Source organism: Rhinopithecus roxellana, chromosome 16 (genome assembly GCF_007565055.1).
Source record: "Rhinopithecus roxellana isolate Shanxi Qingling chromosome 16, ASM756505v1, whole genome shotgun sequence".
NCBI classification, from domain to species: domain Eukaryota; kingdom Metazoa; phylum Chordata; class Mammalia; order Primates; family Cercopithecidae; genus Rhinopithecus; species Rhinopithecus roxellana.
Window position 1 is genome coordinate 53,071,991 of NC_044564.1, and position 20,957 is coordinate 53,092,947.

A 20,957-nucleotide genomic window follows, 5' to 3' on the forward strand; every position below is an offset into this window, starting at 1 on the left:
CTCGGATTTCTAGAAGTCTCCTCCTCTCCATCCCTTCCACCTCCCCACCCCTAGTCCCAGAGACATCTCTGAAAATGCTGCCACTGCTGACTCTCACCCTAGACCTCTAGGGGACCTGTACAGCCAGGTGCCATGGGCCGTGTGACTTCTCAGGCTAGAGCATGAGAATTCCATGCACTTCTGCCAGCTCTCTCGAGACACTGACCCTTAGACCCAATCTGGGTGCTCAGAGGAAGTCCAAGCAGCCCATGATGAGGCCCCCATGGAGAGAAACCAAGGCTCCTAGCCCCCAGCCCAGAGAAGCTTCCAGACAATGGCCAGAACCTCCTTGCCAGCCTTATGAGTAAGGAGTCCCGAAATGGACCTCTCAGGTTTTGCTGCCATCATTTCTTCCTCCTGCTAACACACTGCTGCCCTCTCCATCGTTGCTGTTTGTGATACAGTCCACCTGTGGTCTGTATCATGTTGCTTTATTATAAAATGGGATTATTTGTTTTCTAAATTCTACTGGTTTGCACTTTGGAATTTGTGTCATCACAAAAAAAAATCGATTTGGTTCATTAATTCTGGCCCTTGTTGAGGGAAAAATGCAGAACTTGAGAAACACAAGACATTACTTTGATGTCCATATTGTGAACGTCTTTCTATAATTATCAAAGCCCTAAAGGGGGGCTTTTCTGTAAATGTACCACACCCTAGGAATGGAAAGTAATCCCTTATGTTGGCCTCATGTGTTGTAATGGAGGGTGGTGGGAGAGGTAGACAGAAGGGGTGGGATTTTTGATTTATCGTCTGACTCTCCTTCTCTTTCCACCTCATTTAATGTGATCCTTAGAAAGATATGTCCTTGTCTTGCACTCATTTAAAACAAAGACTCCTCTCAACAATTTCCCCAATCTTAAGTTTGTGAAGTAGACCAAAAAAAAAAAAAAAAAGCTGGTAAGATCTGCTGTTAAAACACTAATTTCACTGATTCTTACCTCGTTTCAGAACCATGTTATTCTTCCTGCTGCATTTCCATCAGCCATTTTCTTCTGCAACCTGTAGGTTTCCTGCAGAGGAGGACAATGGGCAAGTTAAGTGAGAGAGATGATTTACAAGGCTTTTTTCTTTTTCCTCTAATTTATAGGAAAATCGTCCTTGCATGGGAAGACAAGCTAAAGCCCACATCACTGAAGGGTTTGTCAGGATGAAAAAGAAAATGAATAAAAACAGAATATATTTTATATTAGTAATACCACATACATCTGATGATAGTAGTACACACATGCCTTGCATATCAGTAAAGATGCCTTTAAAAAAAAAAACCTGAAAGAATATTTGCCTTTATTTCAGATGGTACTTTTCTTCTGTTCTTTTGCAAGTGTTAATTTGTGTGTTTCAGCTGGGATTATATTCTGCTACATAAATATTTTTAAAACCTGAAAGAAAATACACAGAGTTATTTTATTTTATTTTATTTTATTTTATTTTATTTTAAGTTCTGGGGTACATGTGCAGGATGTGCCGGTTTGTTACATAGGTAAATGTGTGCTGCAGTGGTTTGCTGCACTTACCAACCCATCACCTAGGTATTAAGCCCAGAACGCTTTAGCAATTCATCCTGATGCTCTCCCTGACTCCCCACCCTCTCCCAACAGGTCCCAGTAAAAGTTCTATTTTCTCACGTAGAAATCCAGAAATTAGCAGTCCAGGGCTGGTAGGACAGCACTACAGAGAGATCCAGAATCAAGACATCTTCCATCTTCCTGATTTACCATTCTTAGCACACAGTTTCTATCCTCAAGCTGGCTGCTGCTGCTCCAGCATCTTGTCTGGGATCCTGGAAACCACAAAAAGGAAAAGGGAAAGGAAAACCCACACAGTTTTCAGCTGAGTCAGCTCCATTTAGAAGACTTCCCTGGAAACTTCATACAACGGTTCTGCTTATCTCCCAATGGCCAGAATCTAGCTACGTGATGTATTAGTTTGTTCTCATGCTGCTATAAAGACATATCTGAGACTGGGTAATTTGTAAAGAAAAGGAGGTTTAATGGACTCACAGTTCCACATGGCTGGGAAGGTCACACAATCATGGCAGAAGGTGCAAGAGAAGCAAAGGCACGTCTTACACAGCGGCAGGCAAGAGAGTGTGTGCAGGGGAACTGCCCTTTATAAAACCATCAGATCTCATGAGACTTATTCACTGTCATGAGAACAGCATGGGAAAACCCATCCCCATGATTCAGTTATCTTCCATTGGGTGCCTCCAATTTCATGTGGGGATTATGGGAGCTACAATTCAAGATGAGATTTGGGTGGGGACACAGCCAAACCATATCACGTGACCACCACTAGCTACAAAAAAAGCAAGAAATACATTAATGCCATAGTTATAGAAGTTCTTCCCTTCTCCAACTTACTTCAGTTCTTCTTGTCTGCATAAAGTGATCTAAGACCCACCTAGGGCTGTCTTCTATTGTTCTGTGCTCCATGAACAACAAGAATCCTTTACTAGAAATGTAGTCTCATTGGGTAATTAATTACTATATCCCTTTTACAGCATCTTTCATAGTTCTTGATATGGGGTTAGAACACATTGTCATACCGACAAATTACGGAGGTTCTATCTCTCATGAAAAGAAGGAGAATGGATATTGGATAGATAACTAGCAATCTGACAAAATATCATTAATGCTGGATGACCAATTCGTCATATATATTTCAATTTAATACAGTTGAATATGTATTTTTGGAGTGCCTCCTATGTTCCAGATTCAAAACAAGAACTACGAAGGGTATGGCAACAGCATGACACAGTAATTACCCTCAGTGAACTTACAATTTTTAAAAAGTATTATGTTTGGTCATGGAACACAGAACAATAGAAGAAAGCTATAATTGGTTCATATATTGTATAGTGCAGGCATTAAGGATTGAAGGAAATTGGAAAAGAGAGGGACCTCTGAAGGCTATGGAGCTAACATGTTGCTGAAAGAGATAGAAACTACAATGAAAATCAAAAAATATGATGTACAAGTACAATGGTTAACTTTATGTATCCACTTGACTGGGCCATGTGGTGCCCAGATATTTGGCTAAACTTTATTCTAAGTGTGTCCATGATGCTGTTTCTGCATGAGACTAACATTTGAATCAACAGGCTGAAAAAATAGATTGCCCTCCCCAATTTGGATGGATCTCATCCCATCCATTGAAGGCCTGAATGGAACAAAAGCTGAGTAGAAAAGAATTCTGTCTCTGCCCAACCGTCTCTGGGCTGAGGACATTGGTCTTCTTCTACCTCTGAAATTGGACTTGGACTGGAACCATATGTCATTTCTCCTGGATCTCCAGCTTGCCAACTGCAGATCTTGGGACTGCTAAGCTTCCATAATCATGTGATCCATTTTCTTATACTAAATCTCTTTTCCCCTCCCGTTTTCAATCATCATCTATTTTCTATTGGTTCCATTTCTCTTGAAAACCCTAATACAACAGGGTGCAACAAAACTTTTAGCACATTAAGCTTGCTCCTAGCTCAGTGACAGGCACAGGAATAGAGATGAAAGATAGATCCCCATTCCTGAAGTCACTCATGGGCCACTGAGGGAGACGGAAGAAGACAACCCATGATGATAGCATGTGAAAGTGCTGTGGCAGAAGAACACATTCACAGAGTGCTGAGGGACACAGGGAGGGGCCATTAACTCCACTGGAGGTGAGGGAGGTCTCCAAGGGATGGGGAAGTGTGTGTCTCAGAAGATTTCTCAGGAAAGGAGTGGTGACCATGTAGGAGTGTGTAGGGTAGACTTCAAGGAAGGTGTTTTGGTTTTGTCTTGTTTTTGTTGCAGAGACTTGCTTGTGTTTAAAGGCTAAGGAGAAAATACCAATAAAGCAGCAGATATGGAATGTAACAGAGGGAGGCAAGATAATGGGTGAAAAGAGAAGACAGGAGGAAAAGAAACTCAGAGTCCATGGGAAGCCCATGGGAAGAGCTTAGCCTTCATTCAGAATGAGAAGTGGTTACCAGCCACTTGGGCACAGACCTCAGAAATAAAGGGGCCCTCCAGGTTCCCTAGATGATCAATCTTAGAGCCATCATGTGGAAAAAAAGAGGCATATAATGTGACAACATGTCCAGGGAATAAAGACTGAATGTGTCATCAGAGTTCCCTATGCTACATTTCACAGGGATCTGATCATGACCTACAGAACTCTCCAAACAGCAGGACCTAGGTGAGGCCCCTCCCCACCCCCACTCTGGGGATCCATCTTGCCTCCTTTCCTCTCGACTCCTTCCTGTAATGTATTCTGTCCACTATCTGCTTGGTGTCTGACTGTCTCTGTTTCCCTTTCTCACGTACTATTCATTCACTTTGAAGTCTCACAAACCCAGTGGGCTTCCTTTTATCATCACTTTATGTGGACCTGTTTGTCAAGTATTTGTTGTCACTATTCTGAGTAGTACAGTCCGTTCTGGCCCTTGAATGCAGAGCTCAGCCTCCTGAGATCTCCAGCTCCCTAAATGTAAGTCCACGGATGCCTGAGGTCTGGTGTCTTTGGAAGTCACAAGGTGGACATAGGGGTTCCTGCTGGCCCTTGAACGGCTCCATGCAGTTTCTCTGCATCAGGTACAGCCTGAGGATCCAGAGGCAACTGGGAATGTAAGGAGGGTCACAAAGGGATTCAACATATTCCAGCAATACACAGTTTCAGGTTGGGGTGATTTGCTTTGTGTGATTTGTAATAAATGCAATAAGAGTACCATTTATTTCCAACTCTCCAGCAGGATTATTAACTTTTTCTTCCAAAGATAAACTTGATTACATTACTTATTTATACTATGTACATTGCATTAGAAGTAAAAAATGCATCGAGGAAAAAAATCATATACAGATTTTTTAAATTAATGTTTTCTCATCCACTGCTAATAACAGCTTAGATTATTAAAAAGAAAGAATCTTAAATACGCAACTCACCTTCAGTTCTTGATACTGCTTGTTTACTTTTAGACGTTTTGCAAAACTTGACAGACAATCTAGAAATATCATCTGTACTCACTTTCAATCCCTCATTTTTATACCAGAGTTGAGCTTTTGTGTTGGGATCTATGACATATCAGGACCGGCAGCATAATATAGGGGAAAAAATGGAAGCTTTGAAGCTGCATGTATTTTAGCTTAAAATCCAAGTAAGCCTTTTACTAGTTGAGGATTGTAGTACCTAATTAGAAAACAATTTTAATCATGGTTTTTAAATTTTCTACATAGGGATGGCAAATAAATGTAGTGGATAGTTAATGTGAACGAGGTACTACGCTAAACACTTCACTTTGTTATCACGTTTAATCTTGACAACAGTTGTATAAAATAGATCTTATAATTTTCTCCATTTTACAGATAAGCAAATTGAGACTTAAATGAGCTAATCTGCTCAAGGATATTCGATGAATAAGTTAGAGGTCAAACCTATGTGTTTGACTTTAAAGACTCCCTTCACCATTGTCCTGTGCTGCCTCCTGTATAGATCACCTCCGATCCCAGTAGCAGCATCTAGGAGGTAGGTGTCATCTCTACCTTAAGATGAAGAAACTCATGTGAGGAAAAATCTTGCCTCCCCAGCTGGCCTCATTTTCTCTTCTGCTGGCGGTGTACAGACCTGGCCCCATCAGTCCTTTGAAGGATGCTGCCCTCTGTCGGTAGACCAGTAGGAGAGGTCATGCCATTCGATTTAATTTATGCCTTCTTTGTTCCTCCAGTCTTTAAAGCGGACTTACCAATTACTACAGCGTGTTTCCGTGTTCTTTTACCTTTCTCAAAGTGCTATACACATGTTATCTCATTCAAACCTCCTAACAACCTTGACGAAAATGAAATTCAGGGACTTAAAGAGACAGGCACAAGGCAACAGAATAGTTCTCATTAGTGCAAAGGGAATTTGATTGCAAACTCACCATGTTTGTGTTAGTTATAACATTTAGTTATGATTTCTCCCTGAGTGCTTAAATGCAACATGAATGCAATAAGAACTGAGTGCTCAATTATATGATCATAACACCACCAGCTTGGAAGCCTCTTGGGGAAGTCCATCACTTTTGGAATAAACAATAAACTTTCGCATGGCATATGTGGGCATCACTGTCTATCCCCCTCCCAACCTTTCCAGCCTTATCCTTCACTGCCACCCTAGCCATACCTTCTTTACTCAAGCCATGTCAGAGCAGTTGCTCTGACAGAATTACAGAATATGCTTCATCCCTTCATCCGTCCAGGCTTGTCCTCTGCCCCATTCAGTGCATGGAAAACATTGACCACTCTTTCGACACCCAGCACATTTATCACCCTCGCTACCCTAAACTTTTATCGCCCCAAAAAATGATTACTCAACACTCTGTAAATACACGCCATACTACATCATAATTGTTTGCTACATATTGTTCTTCCTGCTAGAATACATCTTCTTCAAGAGCAGCAACCGTCCTATTCGTGTAATGCCCATCACATAGCTACATGTATCTAGTACATAGGAGGTACCTGCAAATGAGTTTTTCATATTGCTTTTTAGCTAAATGTGTTGTGTTTACCATGTGCCAGGACATTTATCAACATCCTTTGCCTCTCATAACACACTCAGTCCTCACAACAACCCTGTGAAGTGTGTTCTGTCAACTTCCTGACTCTACAAATAAGAAAACTAGGCACAGGTAAGACAATTTTCCCCCAGGTAATCCAGCTAGTAAGTGGCCGAGGCAAAACTTAGACGAGAGACCAGGGCTCCAGATCTGGTGCTCTTAGGAACTCTGCTGTGTGGACCCTATTTGTTGGTTAAAGGTGTGTTAAATGAATGAACAAATTGCCCAAAGCTCTCACAATGTTAGAAGCTTGCTAGTTTGATCCTATACCTATAAAGAGGGAGATAACGAAAAATAAATAGTAAGAGAGCCTGGATTCTCAGTTCCACCAGAAGCAAACACTGCAATCATTTTCTTCCCCTACAAAGAGTATTGCCACAGTGTCGCATAGTCTCTTAAAAAAGTCTCAGGAATAATAAATTCTGACCACATCATATCTTCATCATAGTTTGTGACATCCATTGCTTTTCTTTGCCATCCCTTTAAAGACCATGTATGAATCTAGTAAAAAGTATAATTAGATGCAGAACCCCTGGTTGGCTTTTCTTTTTTCTTGGTGACACTGAAGGTAGCATTTAGGGTGGAAAACGAGGAATTGGAAAGTGCATTCCCTCTGGCATCCTTAGGGAGGTGGGCAAGTACCATAATTAAGATAATTTCTTTTTAAGTGCCTCGTGATGTAAAAAGAAGGATAGAAATTATTTTCTCTTACTTGAATGCACAATGAAGGATATATCTTTGGGTCAATTCTCCAAATGAACTATGTGCCATCACAGAGCAAAACTGGAGAGTGAATTACGATGAATTTTCCTTCCTCTTCCAAGTCCATGAGAGTACCTTATTGCATTCGTTATCCAAGTCAATAAATATTCTGGGGACCCCAAACATGGCGTTATTGTCTATGGCAAAAATAAATTTGGGCCTTCCTCAAAGAACTTCTAATATATCAGAGAGAGTCATGTAATCCACAGACTATAACACAATGTATACTTAAATTATTAATAAAATAGACATGAAAGCAAAGTGCTAGAATAGTTCATGGGGAGAATTTCTCATAGAAAAATAGGAAATACTTCATGGAAGGTGAGTCTTTTCAGCATTCCATGATTGAAAGAAAAATGAGATGTGGTGGCTCATGCCTATAATCCCAACACTTTGGGAGGCCGAGACGGGTGGATCACCCGAGGTCAGAAGTTGGAGACCAGCCTGACCAATATGGTGAAACCTCATCTCTATTAAAAATACAAAAATTAGCTGGCCATGGTGGTGGGTGCCTGTAATCCCAGTTACTTGGAAGGCTGAGGCAGTAGGATAGCTTGAACCTGGGAGGTGGAGGTTGCAGTGAGCAGAGATTGAACCATCCCATTCCAGCCTGGGTGACAGAGCCATACTCTGTCTCAAAAAAAAAAAAAAAAAAAAAAAAACAAGATAGAAAAATGAGCTCACTGATCCCATTAACTCTTATAAGCTTTTATCAAATAGTTTAGAACCTGACATAATCACACAATTTCACAGAGGAGCATACTATTGGAGGAAATAGAAATTTAGAAAGGAATAGTAGAAGGTATAACGATGATAAGCAACATTTAATAAATGCCTACAAAATACCAAAGGCTTTACATATTTAATTTAATTTAATCCATATAAGAATCTCGCAAGGCTGGTGTTATTGGCCCCTTGTACAGTTGAAGAAACCAGAGCTCAACGATGTTAAGTAATCCGCCCAGTTCACAAAGTTCCTAATTGCCAATGCCAGGAGTTAGACCAGGAGTAGGTCTATTTTTTTACAACCTTGGCTTTTCCTATTTCACTACGCTACCTTAAAAAAAGTATATAAAAGGCAAATAAGTGCTTGATGTCATTCTTCCTGAAGGACATAAAAGGAATGTGCAAACAGCACGGTCATTTTCTATAGTAAAATCTTTTAATTATGACCCAAATCACAGCACTGCGGTGCTAAGCTGATTGCGAACTCACCTGAAGTCAAAGCACTTCCCAGCAAGTTCAGTGGCAACACTCGGCTCCTTTTCTATTAGCAAATAGAGAACCCTAGGAAGGTGTGTTTTATCCAACTTAGACCAAAATGTTATGGAGTGAAACATTTATAAGGTTGCCAGTGGGAGGTGAAAGAAAAGAAAATGGTAGAGTTTGCAACTTGTTATCTCTAAAACTTCATTTAGGGACCTACTATTATTACCTTTCTGGAAATAAACTACCTGTACATCCCTTTTAAGGACTGTTTTAGAGAATATTCACAGGGAGTATAAAGGCCCTAAATGAACAAGTCGACACAATTGTGTGACTGGGAGCATCCATCTAATTGGATAAGTTTAGAACCAATTCTGCAGCCCAAATGAAGATTCTGTGTCTCAGATGATACTCACGATTCATTAATGGGTTGCTTTTCATAAGTAACGAGATGACTCCTATTATTTGTTTCCCAAGGTAGGCGATGTTTTCTATCATTACTTTTAATGATGTATTTACCCTTCACCACTTTTAATCATTGAACACTGTCAATACTTATAAAACACATCGGAATCATCTTGACCAAAATATTCTAAGCTTTTCTTCCTTTAAAGTTTAGAATAAAATCAGGCAATTGCTTCACAGAACTTCAGTTTGTTGCCTTGCTTATTCTTTTGTATCACATCAGATATACATGTAGATATAAAATATATGTAATATATATACATATACATATATATACACATACGATACAGGAAAATTCAGACATTAGAACTGAGCAAAGGCTGCCCTGGTTCTGCCTGCAGCCCTATTTTCCACGATAGATGGTAGAGAAGAGTATACTTGAAGATTCCAAGTAAAAGTATCTACCAGAACTTAGAAGAGGAAGACACAAGAATAGAAAAAGGAAATATATCCTGGGAAAAAGTATGCTTATGGAAGAGCCAATTAAATACTTTGTTTTAATTAATTTAAGTATCCTTTAACTCACTCTTGATAATACATCCCATCTCGGATTAATTTCTCTGTAAGAACATGACATCCAACCTCATCGTGTATTGGGGCAAAAAAAAATTCACCAAGACCATGGAATTCATTCATCCACTTCAACATTTACTGAGAACCTATTATTGCTACTCTATGCCCATCACTATCCTTTCAGTTTTGAGTGATGAAAATAGAGAATTAGCAAGGCTCAAAAAACAACTTATTCCCCAAGACTTACAGTTAATCTATTGATTATGCATATTTGTCACCAATATGGGTACAATTTCTGGCTCTCTAGAATAGATAATTTGCACATTTGGAAAGTTTTTAAGTGTACTTTAAGTCCTGAAGCAGTAAGTGTATCTCGTAAGTCTAGTTAAGAAATAAAGGCATGCTAAGTCACTTTCCTCAAAATATTAACACATAACTGAAGAATATTTGGCTTACTGTGTTGTCTTGTTAAGGAAAATGGAAGAGATGGTGACTTACCATGACAAGGTCAATATCAAAAGATAAATGCTAGAATTTTAATGAAAACCATTTAAGCTTGCCCCATGGGAAGTTTAGCAGATCAATTCTGAGTACTAGGCTTATCCTTCAGAGGCATGTTAATGGTTAAGCAATTTTGTTAGTTTATAAAAGGAGTGGGGGTATGGAGAATAGGAACCCAATGATTGGCAGATTACTTACAAGTCTGCAAGGCAAAGACAATGTAGTAGTTTTCATGGAGCATTGCCCTGTTACTATAGTTTCGTCTCAGCAAAGGGCACTACCAGCACCAAACCCGTGTGTTATACAGCTCCTCAGTCAAAATGGGAGCAAGACTGGACCTGCTAAGGAGGAAGACACCATGGCAGAAGCGCTGGTCAGGCTAAAGGCCAACTATGCCTATGAAATCTGGAACAAATAGTACATACCAGCAATTTGAGGTTGGCTCAAAAATGAAGGGACAGGTATGAAGCAGGAATGCATGAGATATTCTTTGAAGCAAGATGGTATGACTGTCTTTTCCTCCCAGGTTTTAATCAGCATCTCCATGTCCCTTCTGACCAGACCTCTGTGACAGTGGGTGAGGCCAAAAGCCAGACACTGGGCCACTATTTCCTATGTAAGGAGACTACTAGGTACAGAGTACAGTATTTTGAATTTAGGGGTAAAGTGGGCCAAGAGCTCTGCAAAGACGACTCTTGATGTGAAATAATAACCACTACATTCTCTTGGGAGCAGCTGGTGTGAACCAGAACCCCTGAGCAACCAGGACCTCAGAGAATGATGTGTTTATTTACATGAAGCTGGGTGCTGATGCTCATCATTTTCATAATTACTGTATTCCTCATCTCCCCCATTTCTATGGGCCAAACATAAAGTATGCAGGAAAGCAACTACCTATATGTGCTTCTATTTACTCAAGTTTACAGCTATCGTATAGTACTGATTAATCCTCTCTTCTCCATGACACTGAGGCAGTAGCATTCTAATGCCATCTTTATTATTGTTCGGCAGATCCCATACTACTGCATACAGAAATAGTGTAAATCATGGAACTAGTGTTTGAGGTCCATAAAATGCAAGGTTATGAATATTTCATTACTATACATTTTATTTCCCTGTCTATTCTGCATCTCCCAAAATGCTGTTTGTTTACTTATTGGCTCACTGTTCACCAGAAATACTTAATTCTTAATATAAGGTGTGGACTGGATCAACAACCCCGGCCTTGCGGCCTGAGCTACATTTGAAAGTAATGATGGATTTTTTTTCTCTCTCCTTTTAATCATTCCTTCAACCCACAAATACTTGACTGCCAGGTTACTTCACTAACAGGAGTTTCAGCTTCTTCGTCATAATTGCATTGATTTGCAAGCCCCTGAAATCAATTCTCAAACATTTCTCCTGTGAACTATGGCTACGTATTTAAATGTTTCTCAACGCCCCATTGTATCCGTCTTGGCTGAAGTAAGCAGTTAGACTTTCGCTGCAGATCTTGGCAATGAAAGACACATTGTGCAAGTGCAATTAGCTTCACTCCCTGCACTGGTACAAATGATTTGTATGAATCAGCTGGTCCTGCAAAAGATGCAGCCATTATCACCTGCTTCTGAGTTTTCCTTTAACTACAAAATTTATATTAGCAAATAGCCAGGGGGATTCAATCTTAGCAAAATCAGAGTCTGAATCTCCAGCATTAAGGTGCTAACTTCTCTCCTGCTATAGGGCATAGTAGATATTAATACAACTCTTTGGTACAGACTGCAAAATATATAAAATGTCATAATTATATCTGCAATTCAGCAATGAAACAATTTTCCTCCTTTCTTCACTGTCATCAGCATAATAGCAGCCTATGGGATTTGTATTTTCTGGCTGTGAGCCCTTTTATGGGCTGTAGAAAAAAATACAAGCAGGTTAGTTTCACAGCTCTGAGAAGGCCTCATGACAGAAATATTGCTTTTAATGTTATTGTCTCTTTCTAGCTTGTAACCCACTCTCTTTGGGTGGAGAGGTTTCTGTGCTGATGCAGCATCACTTATGTTTTTCTGATAAACCTCTATGTTCCCTTCCTGGCTTCCCCCACCCATCTGGACAGAGAAATAATTAACCAGCTTTCAGGATCATGCTATGTTATCTATAGATAAAGGGGAAACATGAGATGGGAGGGGGTTAGTCAGAGGGGAATGAAGTCGGGAGGAAACATGTCTCCAAGGTTTCTCTTGGAGACACAAAAGAACATAAGAAAGATGCATTCTGAGTGAATCTTCACTTCCCGTTTATTTTGCTGGCCAAGACAAATATCACAGCTCGTATCTAACATTTGAAAAGCAGGGCCAAAGAAAATGATGGATTAATAAGTCCAAGGACAGAATAATAGAAGGAAAATATGTGATAGAGAATGATGCCCCTGTCAGTCTGAAAGGGGCGGGGAAAAAGCTGAAATGGAAGTGGAAAAAAAATGTACCATAGCAACCTTATATAGAAACACCCTCCTGTAGTTATGCTAAACATTAATTAACATTACTGAAGACCCCTATGGTACTGTTACTTCAGAAACAGGTATCTTCAGACCGTTTGTGATTCTTTTCATTATAACCTACACTATGGGCATTGTGAGTTGAACAACAGGCTAAATGTTCCCTCCACAATTATTGGTAATAATATTCCATGCACATTTCTATCCTCCATCATCATCTGTGATGAGGCTAATCCAGTACTTTCTGCATGAACTGTTATAATACCCAAAGCAGCAGGACGGAGTATTACCAAGCATGGGCTTACCAATGGAAACCTAATGTAACAGAGTTCGTTTCCAGAAAATAGGCTAGGGATGAAATTTGTCGGCATCAGCCATACAGACAGACACCTGTAACACACTCCCAGGCAACTCACTCAAGTGACCATTTCTCATAATGGTTTCATGTCAGTCACAGGAAGCATTCTAAATACATTTCTATAAAATGAAGAAAATACTCTTCAGTCAAGAGGCAGGTCTTTAATGACAGGTGAGGTGATCAGAATTCTGCTGTCATCTCAGCCACAGATATTTGGCAATGTTCCATTGACTACTTTGTGGCTCAGTTTCATAAATGCTAAAAGGTAGACTACAGAAAGAAAACTCTTCAGGAGTGTATATAATTTTAAAACCTGTAAGTGGCCCAGAGATCCCCAGAGACAAATAGCTCCTCTATTGTGATTTAAAACTAAGTGATGAGACCAATAGTTTTGCAAGCAATAAATCATTATTTAAATAGAATTGTTCAAAATGTCCTATAAAAGGAAGTAATAGAAGGGAAAACCTAGAAGTTACTAAAAAGGACTCAATTGCAAAATAGAAAAACTGTCATATATGTTAGACCCTTCTTGAACTCTAAGATTATAATGAGGAGACCATGGCTGTGCCCACATTTAAGAAAAAAAATTGCAGCATATGAAAATTCAGATTTACAAACCAGATCAATTAATGGGTGATTATTCACACTATAAAAGGATTTATCGCTTTACAAATGGATTCCCTGCAGGGTTCCATTTTAATAACTGAGCTCTCTCAGTGTTAGGAGTCACTGCCAATTAAAAGTCAATCAGAAGTGAAGATAAAGCCCCTCTGAAATTAAAATGTATGTCAATGGAAAATCATCATAGAGTTACAAAAATTCACATTACATACAGCTTTGTGGGGACACAGAATTTATTTCACAAGGATATTGAGCACCTACTATAAACTTAGCTGGTCCTGGGAGTCACTGCCTGGGGATTTAAAGAGTAAAATAAATGGTTCCTGCTTTCGGAACTTCTACAGTGTGGTTGCAGCAGTGTGGTGTGGAGGGAGTACCATTAGCATTCTGGGTGGGACAATGATTTACTGAGGAATTTGATTCTGCACAATGTCAGTTGATGTAGTTTAGAGATCTGTTCCTACCCAAATCTCATGTTGAATTCTAATCCCAGTGCTGGACCTTGGGGGAGGTGTTTGGATTACAAGGCAGGATCCCTCATGGCTTGGTGCTGTCTTCATGACAGTGAGTTCTCCTGAGATCTGGTCATTTACTCTCTCCCTCTCTCTTACTCTTGCTTTCGCCATGTGACAGCCTGCTCCCCCTTCACCTTCCACAATGATTGCAAGCTTCCTAAGGCCCTCACCAGAAGCCAGGCAGATGGTGGTGCCATGCTTGTGCAGACTGCAGAACTATGAGCCAATTAAACCTCTTTTCTTTAGAAATTACTGATTCTCCAGTATTTCTTTATAGTGATGCGAGAATGGCTTAATACATCGGTTCTCATTTGCTAAATGCCAAGGGAGCTCCCCTGTCATTGTATCGATACAAATTCCCCTATACATTTCCCAACATTTTTGTGTCACTACCCACACAGCATGGTTGAGGGCCTTTGTGGCACTCAGAAAGTCTCATTGAATCCTCGGAGATCAGTGCTAGAGGACATATTACATTCAACTCTTTCATTTGGATAAGAAGGAAATAGAGGCCAAAAGAAATGAAATGGCCCATTCCACAGATCTTTCTAGTAAACAAATTGCTTTGGAGAAAGTGAGGGCATTTGATGGCCACTCTCTGAACTCAACATTTTTCCACTTTGAATTCTCTCCCTATTTTCCTTGTTTTCCCTCTCCATCTCTGCCCTTTTTTCTCATTTCCAGGGAAGCAGTGCTCTTTCTCTTTGTTGGCTTCAGCAAACAAAGCAGGTGGAAACCTGCCGCCTGGAACCTCCCTTCCCAGGGCGTTGCTTCTTCTAATAGCAGGATTCTAGAATAGAAGGTGAATAGGTGAAAATCGAGCCCAGTGACTCCAATGGTACTGTTAGAAAGATTTTCTAATGAAGTAAGGAAAGTCCTCTGCCAGGGACTTAAGGAAGGAGAAAGTTTGAAACAGCTGTGGAGGGTTGATAGGGTGTAAACAAGATGAATAAAAGAAAGTCTTTTTTTATTGTATTCGATTCTGCTAAGGTTCACCTGATGAGCAGGCACAAAACCTTAACTGACCTAATCAGTGCGTTTTTATTATTTCCTTCAGCAGCTTTCAGCAGTCAAAGAATGTGAGAAGAGAAAGCCCTCTTGGAAGTGTTCGTAACTGATGAATGGTTAAATGCAAAGAGAATGAGGGATTTAGATAGGAGAACAAACACATCATTGAAATGGCTGGCCATGAGGTTTATGCTGGGGGGGGAGGGGGGGGCGCTAAAAGGACACAACAGGTGATCTGGATACCCCTAATCGTACACCTTCAAGGAGCCAGAGGCACTTGACATACAAACTCTGGTGATGAGACAATGGAAGAAAGGGACATGGAGTTTCCAAAAGGGAAGGTCAGAGTTTCAGATCTCAAAGAGGCAAAGGTTTGTGTAACTGTGGTATCTCTGATATGGCCAGCTCGTGTGGTTGAGGCTGAGTGAAAATGAAGTTATTAAGATAAATGTGAAAGCTCCTAAAAACAGTAGGGAAAGAGAGAATGAGACAGGTGTTGAAGTCATTTTTAAAGTAAATGGAAGTGAATTTGAAAAGAATGACTCAAATTTCCATTAAAATACCTCTGGGACAAAAGATTACAAGAAGATATGCAACAATTCTCAACTGCCGTCATATTAGTAGAATGCATTTGGGAAACCTAAAATAAGTCTTCGTTTACTCATTGAATTTATACAGATGTCATTATTATTCAGTCGATGGGTTGGTATTTTAGATACATACGGTGCCTAGTGTAAACAGTACGAATATGAACCCTGTGTCAGATACTGTACTAAGCACTGTGATACAATTGGGAATAAACAGGTACCTGTCCTTAAGAAGTTTACAGCCTAGTGTAGGAGGAGAAAAAAGATTCTGTCTCCACGGGGATGTCATCATAGGAGGAATGTCTAACCCAGACTCTCCAGTCAAGGAAGGCTTCAGGAGGAGGCAACACCCAGGCTGGGACTTGAAAGATAAAATGAGTTAAAGAAGTCAAAGGTGATACATGACAGGAACAGTAACAGCAGAAAACAACAACACACACAGAAGAAACTGAGGGTATGGCACTGCGAAAGGAAGTTAAACTGTGAGAGGGAGTGGTGGGAGCAGAATCGGCAAAGACCTCTTGTATCACTTGAAGGAGTTATTTTATCCTGAAAGTATAAAGCCATTAAGAGATGTTTACATTGGAGGAATGGCGTGATCAGATCTGCATTTTAGAAAGCTCATTCTCACTGCCATTAGAGTACATTAGTGTGAAGAGGACCGGCCTGGAGATATAAAGTCCAGTTATACCAGATGGTTGTACTAGTGAGGGAGAGGAAAGACGGGAAGCAGACGCTCAAGATTTCTGGCTTATGCAAATGGAAAGGCAGTGGCACAGATCTCAGACATTTGGTGAGGGGAATAGGAAGATGATAGTCCTCTTTTAGGCATATTGATTCTGTTTCAGGTGCCAATGGGTTATGCAAGCAAATGTGGTCAGTGGGCAGATGGGAAGTGCACCTGGAGGTCAGGCAGGAGATCTGGGCTGGGAATATGAGTGTAGGAATCCTTCCATGTGACTGAAGCCCTGAGGAAGAAGGAGACACATCAGAGCCAGCAAGAAGAGGGAGGAGGTAGGAATCCTTCAGAACTCCATGTATAATGACCATTGCAGTAACCCAGACCAAAGAATGTGTGAGTCTAATAGGCTTAAAGAACATAGCAGTGGGGGGTGAAAGGATATGGGTGGGTTTCAGAGACGTTACAGAGTGATTCCAAACTCTTCATTTGTGAAGCCCCAGCATGTCTTCAATTACAATAAATGCTTAGTTGACCCAAGTGCTTTAGAAAGTAGTCTTATCATCGTGTTTTTGATTTAGAGGATGATGAAACCAGTTCAGGTATCCCAAAAGAGAAGACACTGCTAGTGACTCTAACTACCACTATACAAGGGAATTTTCCACAATTACAATTATTTAAGGCCTAAGGCTAAAATCCTGTAGCTTAAGCTGTAAACAAATGAATAATTTGATAGCCAAGGTGAATATTCATTGTTCCTCGATGTATCTGTCAGATTCCATAATGAATTCTTCCTCCTTATCCTCTACTTGGCCTGGAATCTGGTTCACTTCTTGACAGCCCCTGGGGAGAGCCTATCCTTTCTGGAAAATCAGGATTACTTCTCCATTTTTTAACCAAGGCATCATCCATGTATTAGCCTCCTCACAGCCGATTTGCTGAATTTTTCCTCCCTGTCTTTTATCCAGTACCTTTTTAGCAATTCTCCTTTTTCTGAATTAGTTTTTCAGCCCAGAGAAATTCCCTCTTATAGCAGTTTCCCATTCTCAAGTTTTTCCTAATTGCACTGCCTCTGGTTAATAATGTATTCCTATGACTTCCCATCCTTACCTGAACTGACTTACCTTGATCTTCTACTCGGGGGCACTGTACAGATAGCTTCCCTTACTCTTCAACCTTGCCCCTACTGTCAGCTACTAACTCACTCAAAGCTCCCCAAACCACCTCTACATTTCAAATTCAGCATTTTTCACTTTACCTCATTATTGATAGCAACTTGGGTTAGGATTGTTCTCAGTTTTCTTATGTATAAAATGGGGATAATACATGTTTATTTCAGTATCTGGCAAATGGTTAGAGCTCAGTAAATCTTAACCAACATTTTTATTATTACTGTTGAAGTCCCAGCTTCCATATTCTCTGACTGTGTAATAAAAGGTTGGACACTTACTCTCAATGATCCTGTTTTCTCATTTGAAAGATGGGGATTGTAACACCTGTCTAGCTCTGAGTTAAGAGGTTCCATATGAGACAGTAAACAAAGTCCCTTGCATACTACAGAAATGTATGAGAATGTTACTATTTTGCAGTTTTCTTTGAAGGTAGTACTTTGCCTGGGTTATCACTAGGACAATTAACAGTAACTGCACAGAATGCTAGCTGGAGCTGTAGAAGATGTAGAAAATCAGAAATCTGACTTATGATAATTTTGTCACACATCTGCCCTTGATTACTGATATTTGAAGGATGCTCAAAGATTCTGTAACCTTTATTTTAGGTCAAATTTTTTCAAAACTACATAAATGAGCCATGAATACCCAATAAAATGTCTTCTCTGAATTATTTAATAATGTGAAACTATTACAGTTAAGGCTTAATCTAAAAATGGCTATGGAAAGCATTGTTCTGTCTCATTTATAAAGTTCTCATTGAAAACATTTGTCCATTCTTCTGTTCAGTGTTTATAAGGATCTACATAATAAACACCACCAAAGACTTAATGTTAGGACTAAATTCAGTACCTCTTCATAAACAATTATTATTCTACCCATAATGCAATGCACACTGTGTAACATATTCTTTCATTTGCTCTTAATTTTTACTTTGGTTTATTAAAAGGATTACATAGATTCTGGACCTGGCCAGCCGATGAGGATTTAGGCTGGCTGAGGAGCAGCTGCTCATTTTCCCCTCTTGTGATGCACCTGCATATTCCTCTTGTTCTCTTCTTGTTCCTGTTTTCTACTTATAAATTCCATGGCCCAGCTGCCTCATGACCTTGTTTCGGTTTCAACTCCCATCACTAACCGGACAGATTCTTTCTTTCCTATACTTCAAATTCCTGAGGGAAGAGATGTGATTGCCGAGGCTGAGCACTTGCACCTCAGCTTGTGGAGAGCCCCTTGTGCCGGGCCCATCATGTCTGTAGGCAAACTCAAGAAGGGCCTTTGAAGAACAGGACCATTCCCAGCCCAGCCAGGACAGGGCAGGGTTGCTGCTGCCACAGAACATGAGATCCAGGCATTTTCCTTTAATGAGGCTTGCTCTTTTACCTTCATTTGTATTTTTGTTTGTTTGTCTTTTTATGGTACGTAGAAGATGGGTATTGTTTACCTCCAAGCCTTTTTTACAATACAGGTTGTTTGTTTTTTAAATGAAGGAACATATTGATTTAGAAATCTTTTTGGGTAAACACTAAATCAATGCTAAATCAAGCCAAGTTACTCTTTCTAAAAAATAAAGTCTAGTTAACTGTGAGGTTGTTTTTAAGGATCCTAATTAATGAAGATTCTACTATAACAACAGGTCCCTCCAACACAATCCTTAAATTATGGAGTACCTGTGTTTTCCAGTGTTAATAGTGGAAAGACATAGAAGACATTGTCTGTTGCTCTCTAGGATCTGATGTCTAACTCAGTTTCCAAAGCGGTATCTTACCTGTCCTGAGATTGGGCATGAGCAGTGGTGTCCTGGAGTCGGCTAACACAAGCTCATGAGAGTTGACTATTAAACTTCAGGAATTTAGTGAGCTGCTTGATAACACCACCATCATTAAAATTAAATAGAAGGAACCTACCTCAACATAATAAAGGCCATATATGACAAACCCACAACTAACATTATACTGAATGGGGAAAAGTTGAAAGCTTTTCTTCTAAGATCTGAAACAAGAAAAAAGATACCCACTTTCACCACTTCTATTCAACATAGTACTAGAAGTCCTAGCCAGAGCAATTGAGCAAAAGATAGCAATAAAGGATGTTTAAATTGGAAAGAGGGAAGTCAAACGGTCCCTGTTTGTAGATGACATAATCTTTTATGTGAAAAACCCTAAAGACTCCACCAAAAATCTATTATAACTAATAAATTAATTTAGTAAAGTTATAGGATACAAAATCAACCTACAGAAAACCAATGGTGTTTCTATATACTAACAGTGAACTATCTGAAAAAAATGAATCAAGAAAACTATCCCATTTACAATAGCTACAAAAAAGTTAAATACCTAGGAATAAATTTGACAAAGGAAGTGAGAGATTTCTACAATGAAAATTATAAAACATTGATAAATTGAAGACACAAACAGATGGAAAGATGTAGTATTCATGGATTTGAATAATTAATATTGTTAAAGTATTTATGCTACCCAAAGCAATCTGTAGATCAATGTAATACCTATCAAAATACCAATGACATTCTTCACAGAAATAGAAAAATTTCTCAAATTTATATGGAACCACAAAAAGACCCCAAGGAGCCAAAGCAATCTTTAGCAAAAAGAACAAAGCTGGAGGCATCCTACTACCTGACTTCAAAATATATCACAAAGCTATGGTAACTAAAGCAACAAGATACTGGCATAAAAACAGAAAAACAGACCAATGGGACAGAAAAGACAAGCCAGAAATAAATCCACACATTTATAGCCAACTGGTTTTCGACAAAGGCACCAGAACAAACATTGAGGAAAGGACACTGACTTCAATAAATGGTGTTGGGAAAACGGGATATCCACATGCAGAAGAATGAAACTAGACGCTTATCTCTCACCATATTAAAAAAATCAACTCAAAATGAATTAAAGACTTAAATGTAAGACCCAACACTATGAAACTATTAGAAGAAAACATAAGGAAAATGCTGCATGGCATTGGTCTAGGATTTTTTTGGATAGAACCTCAAAATTTTGCTTTTGTTTTTGTAAAAAAAGCAAAATTACACAAATGAGAATATATCAAATTTAAAAGCTTCTGCATAGCAAAGGAAACAATCAACACAGCAAAGAAGCAACCTGGAGAATGGGAGATATTTGCAAACTACAGATCTGACAAGGGATTAACTTCCAGAATACATAAGGAACTCAAAAAACTCAATAGCAAAAAATAAAAAATAAATTTAAAAAAATTTGATTGAAAAATGAACAAAAGACCCGAATAGACACTTCTATAAAGAAGACATACAAATGCCGACAGGTTTATGAAAAAATGCTGAATATCACTAACCATCAGGGAATACAAATCAAAACCACAATTAGATATCAACCCACTCCAGTTAGAATGGCTGTTATCAAAAAGACAAAATATAACAAATGCTGGCAAGGATGTGGAGAAAGGGGAACTCTTATTCGCTATTGATGGGAAGGTAAATTAGTAC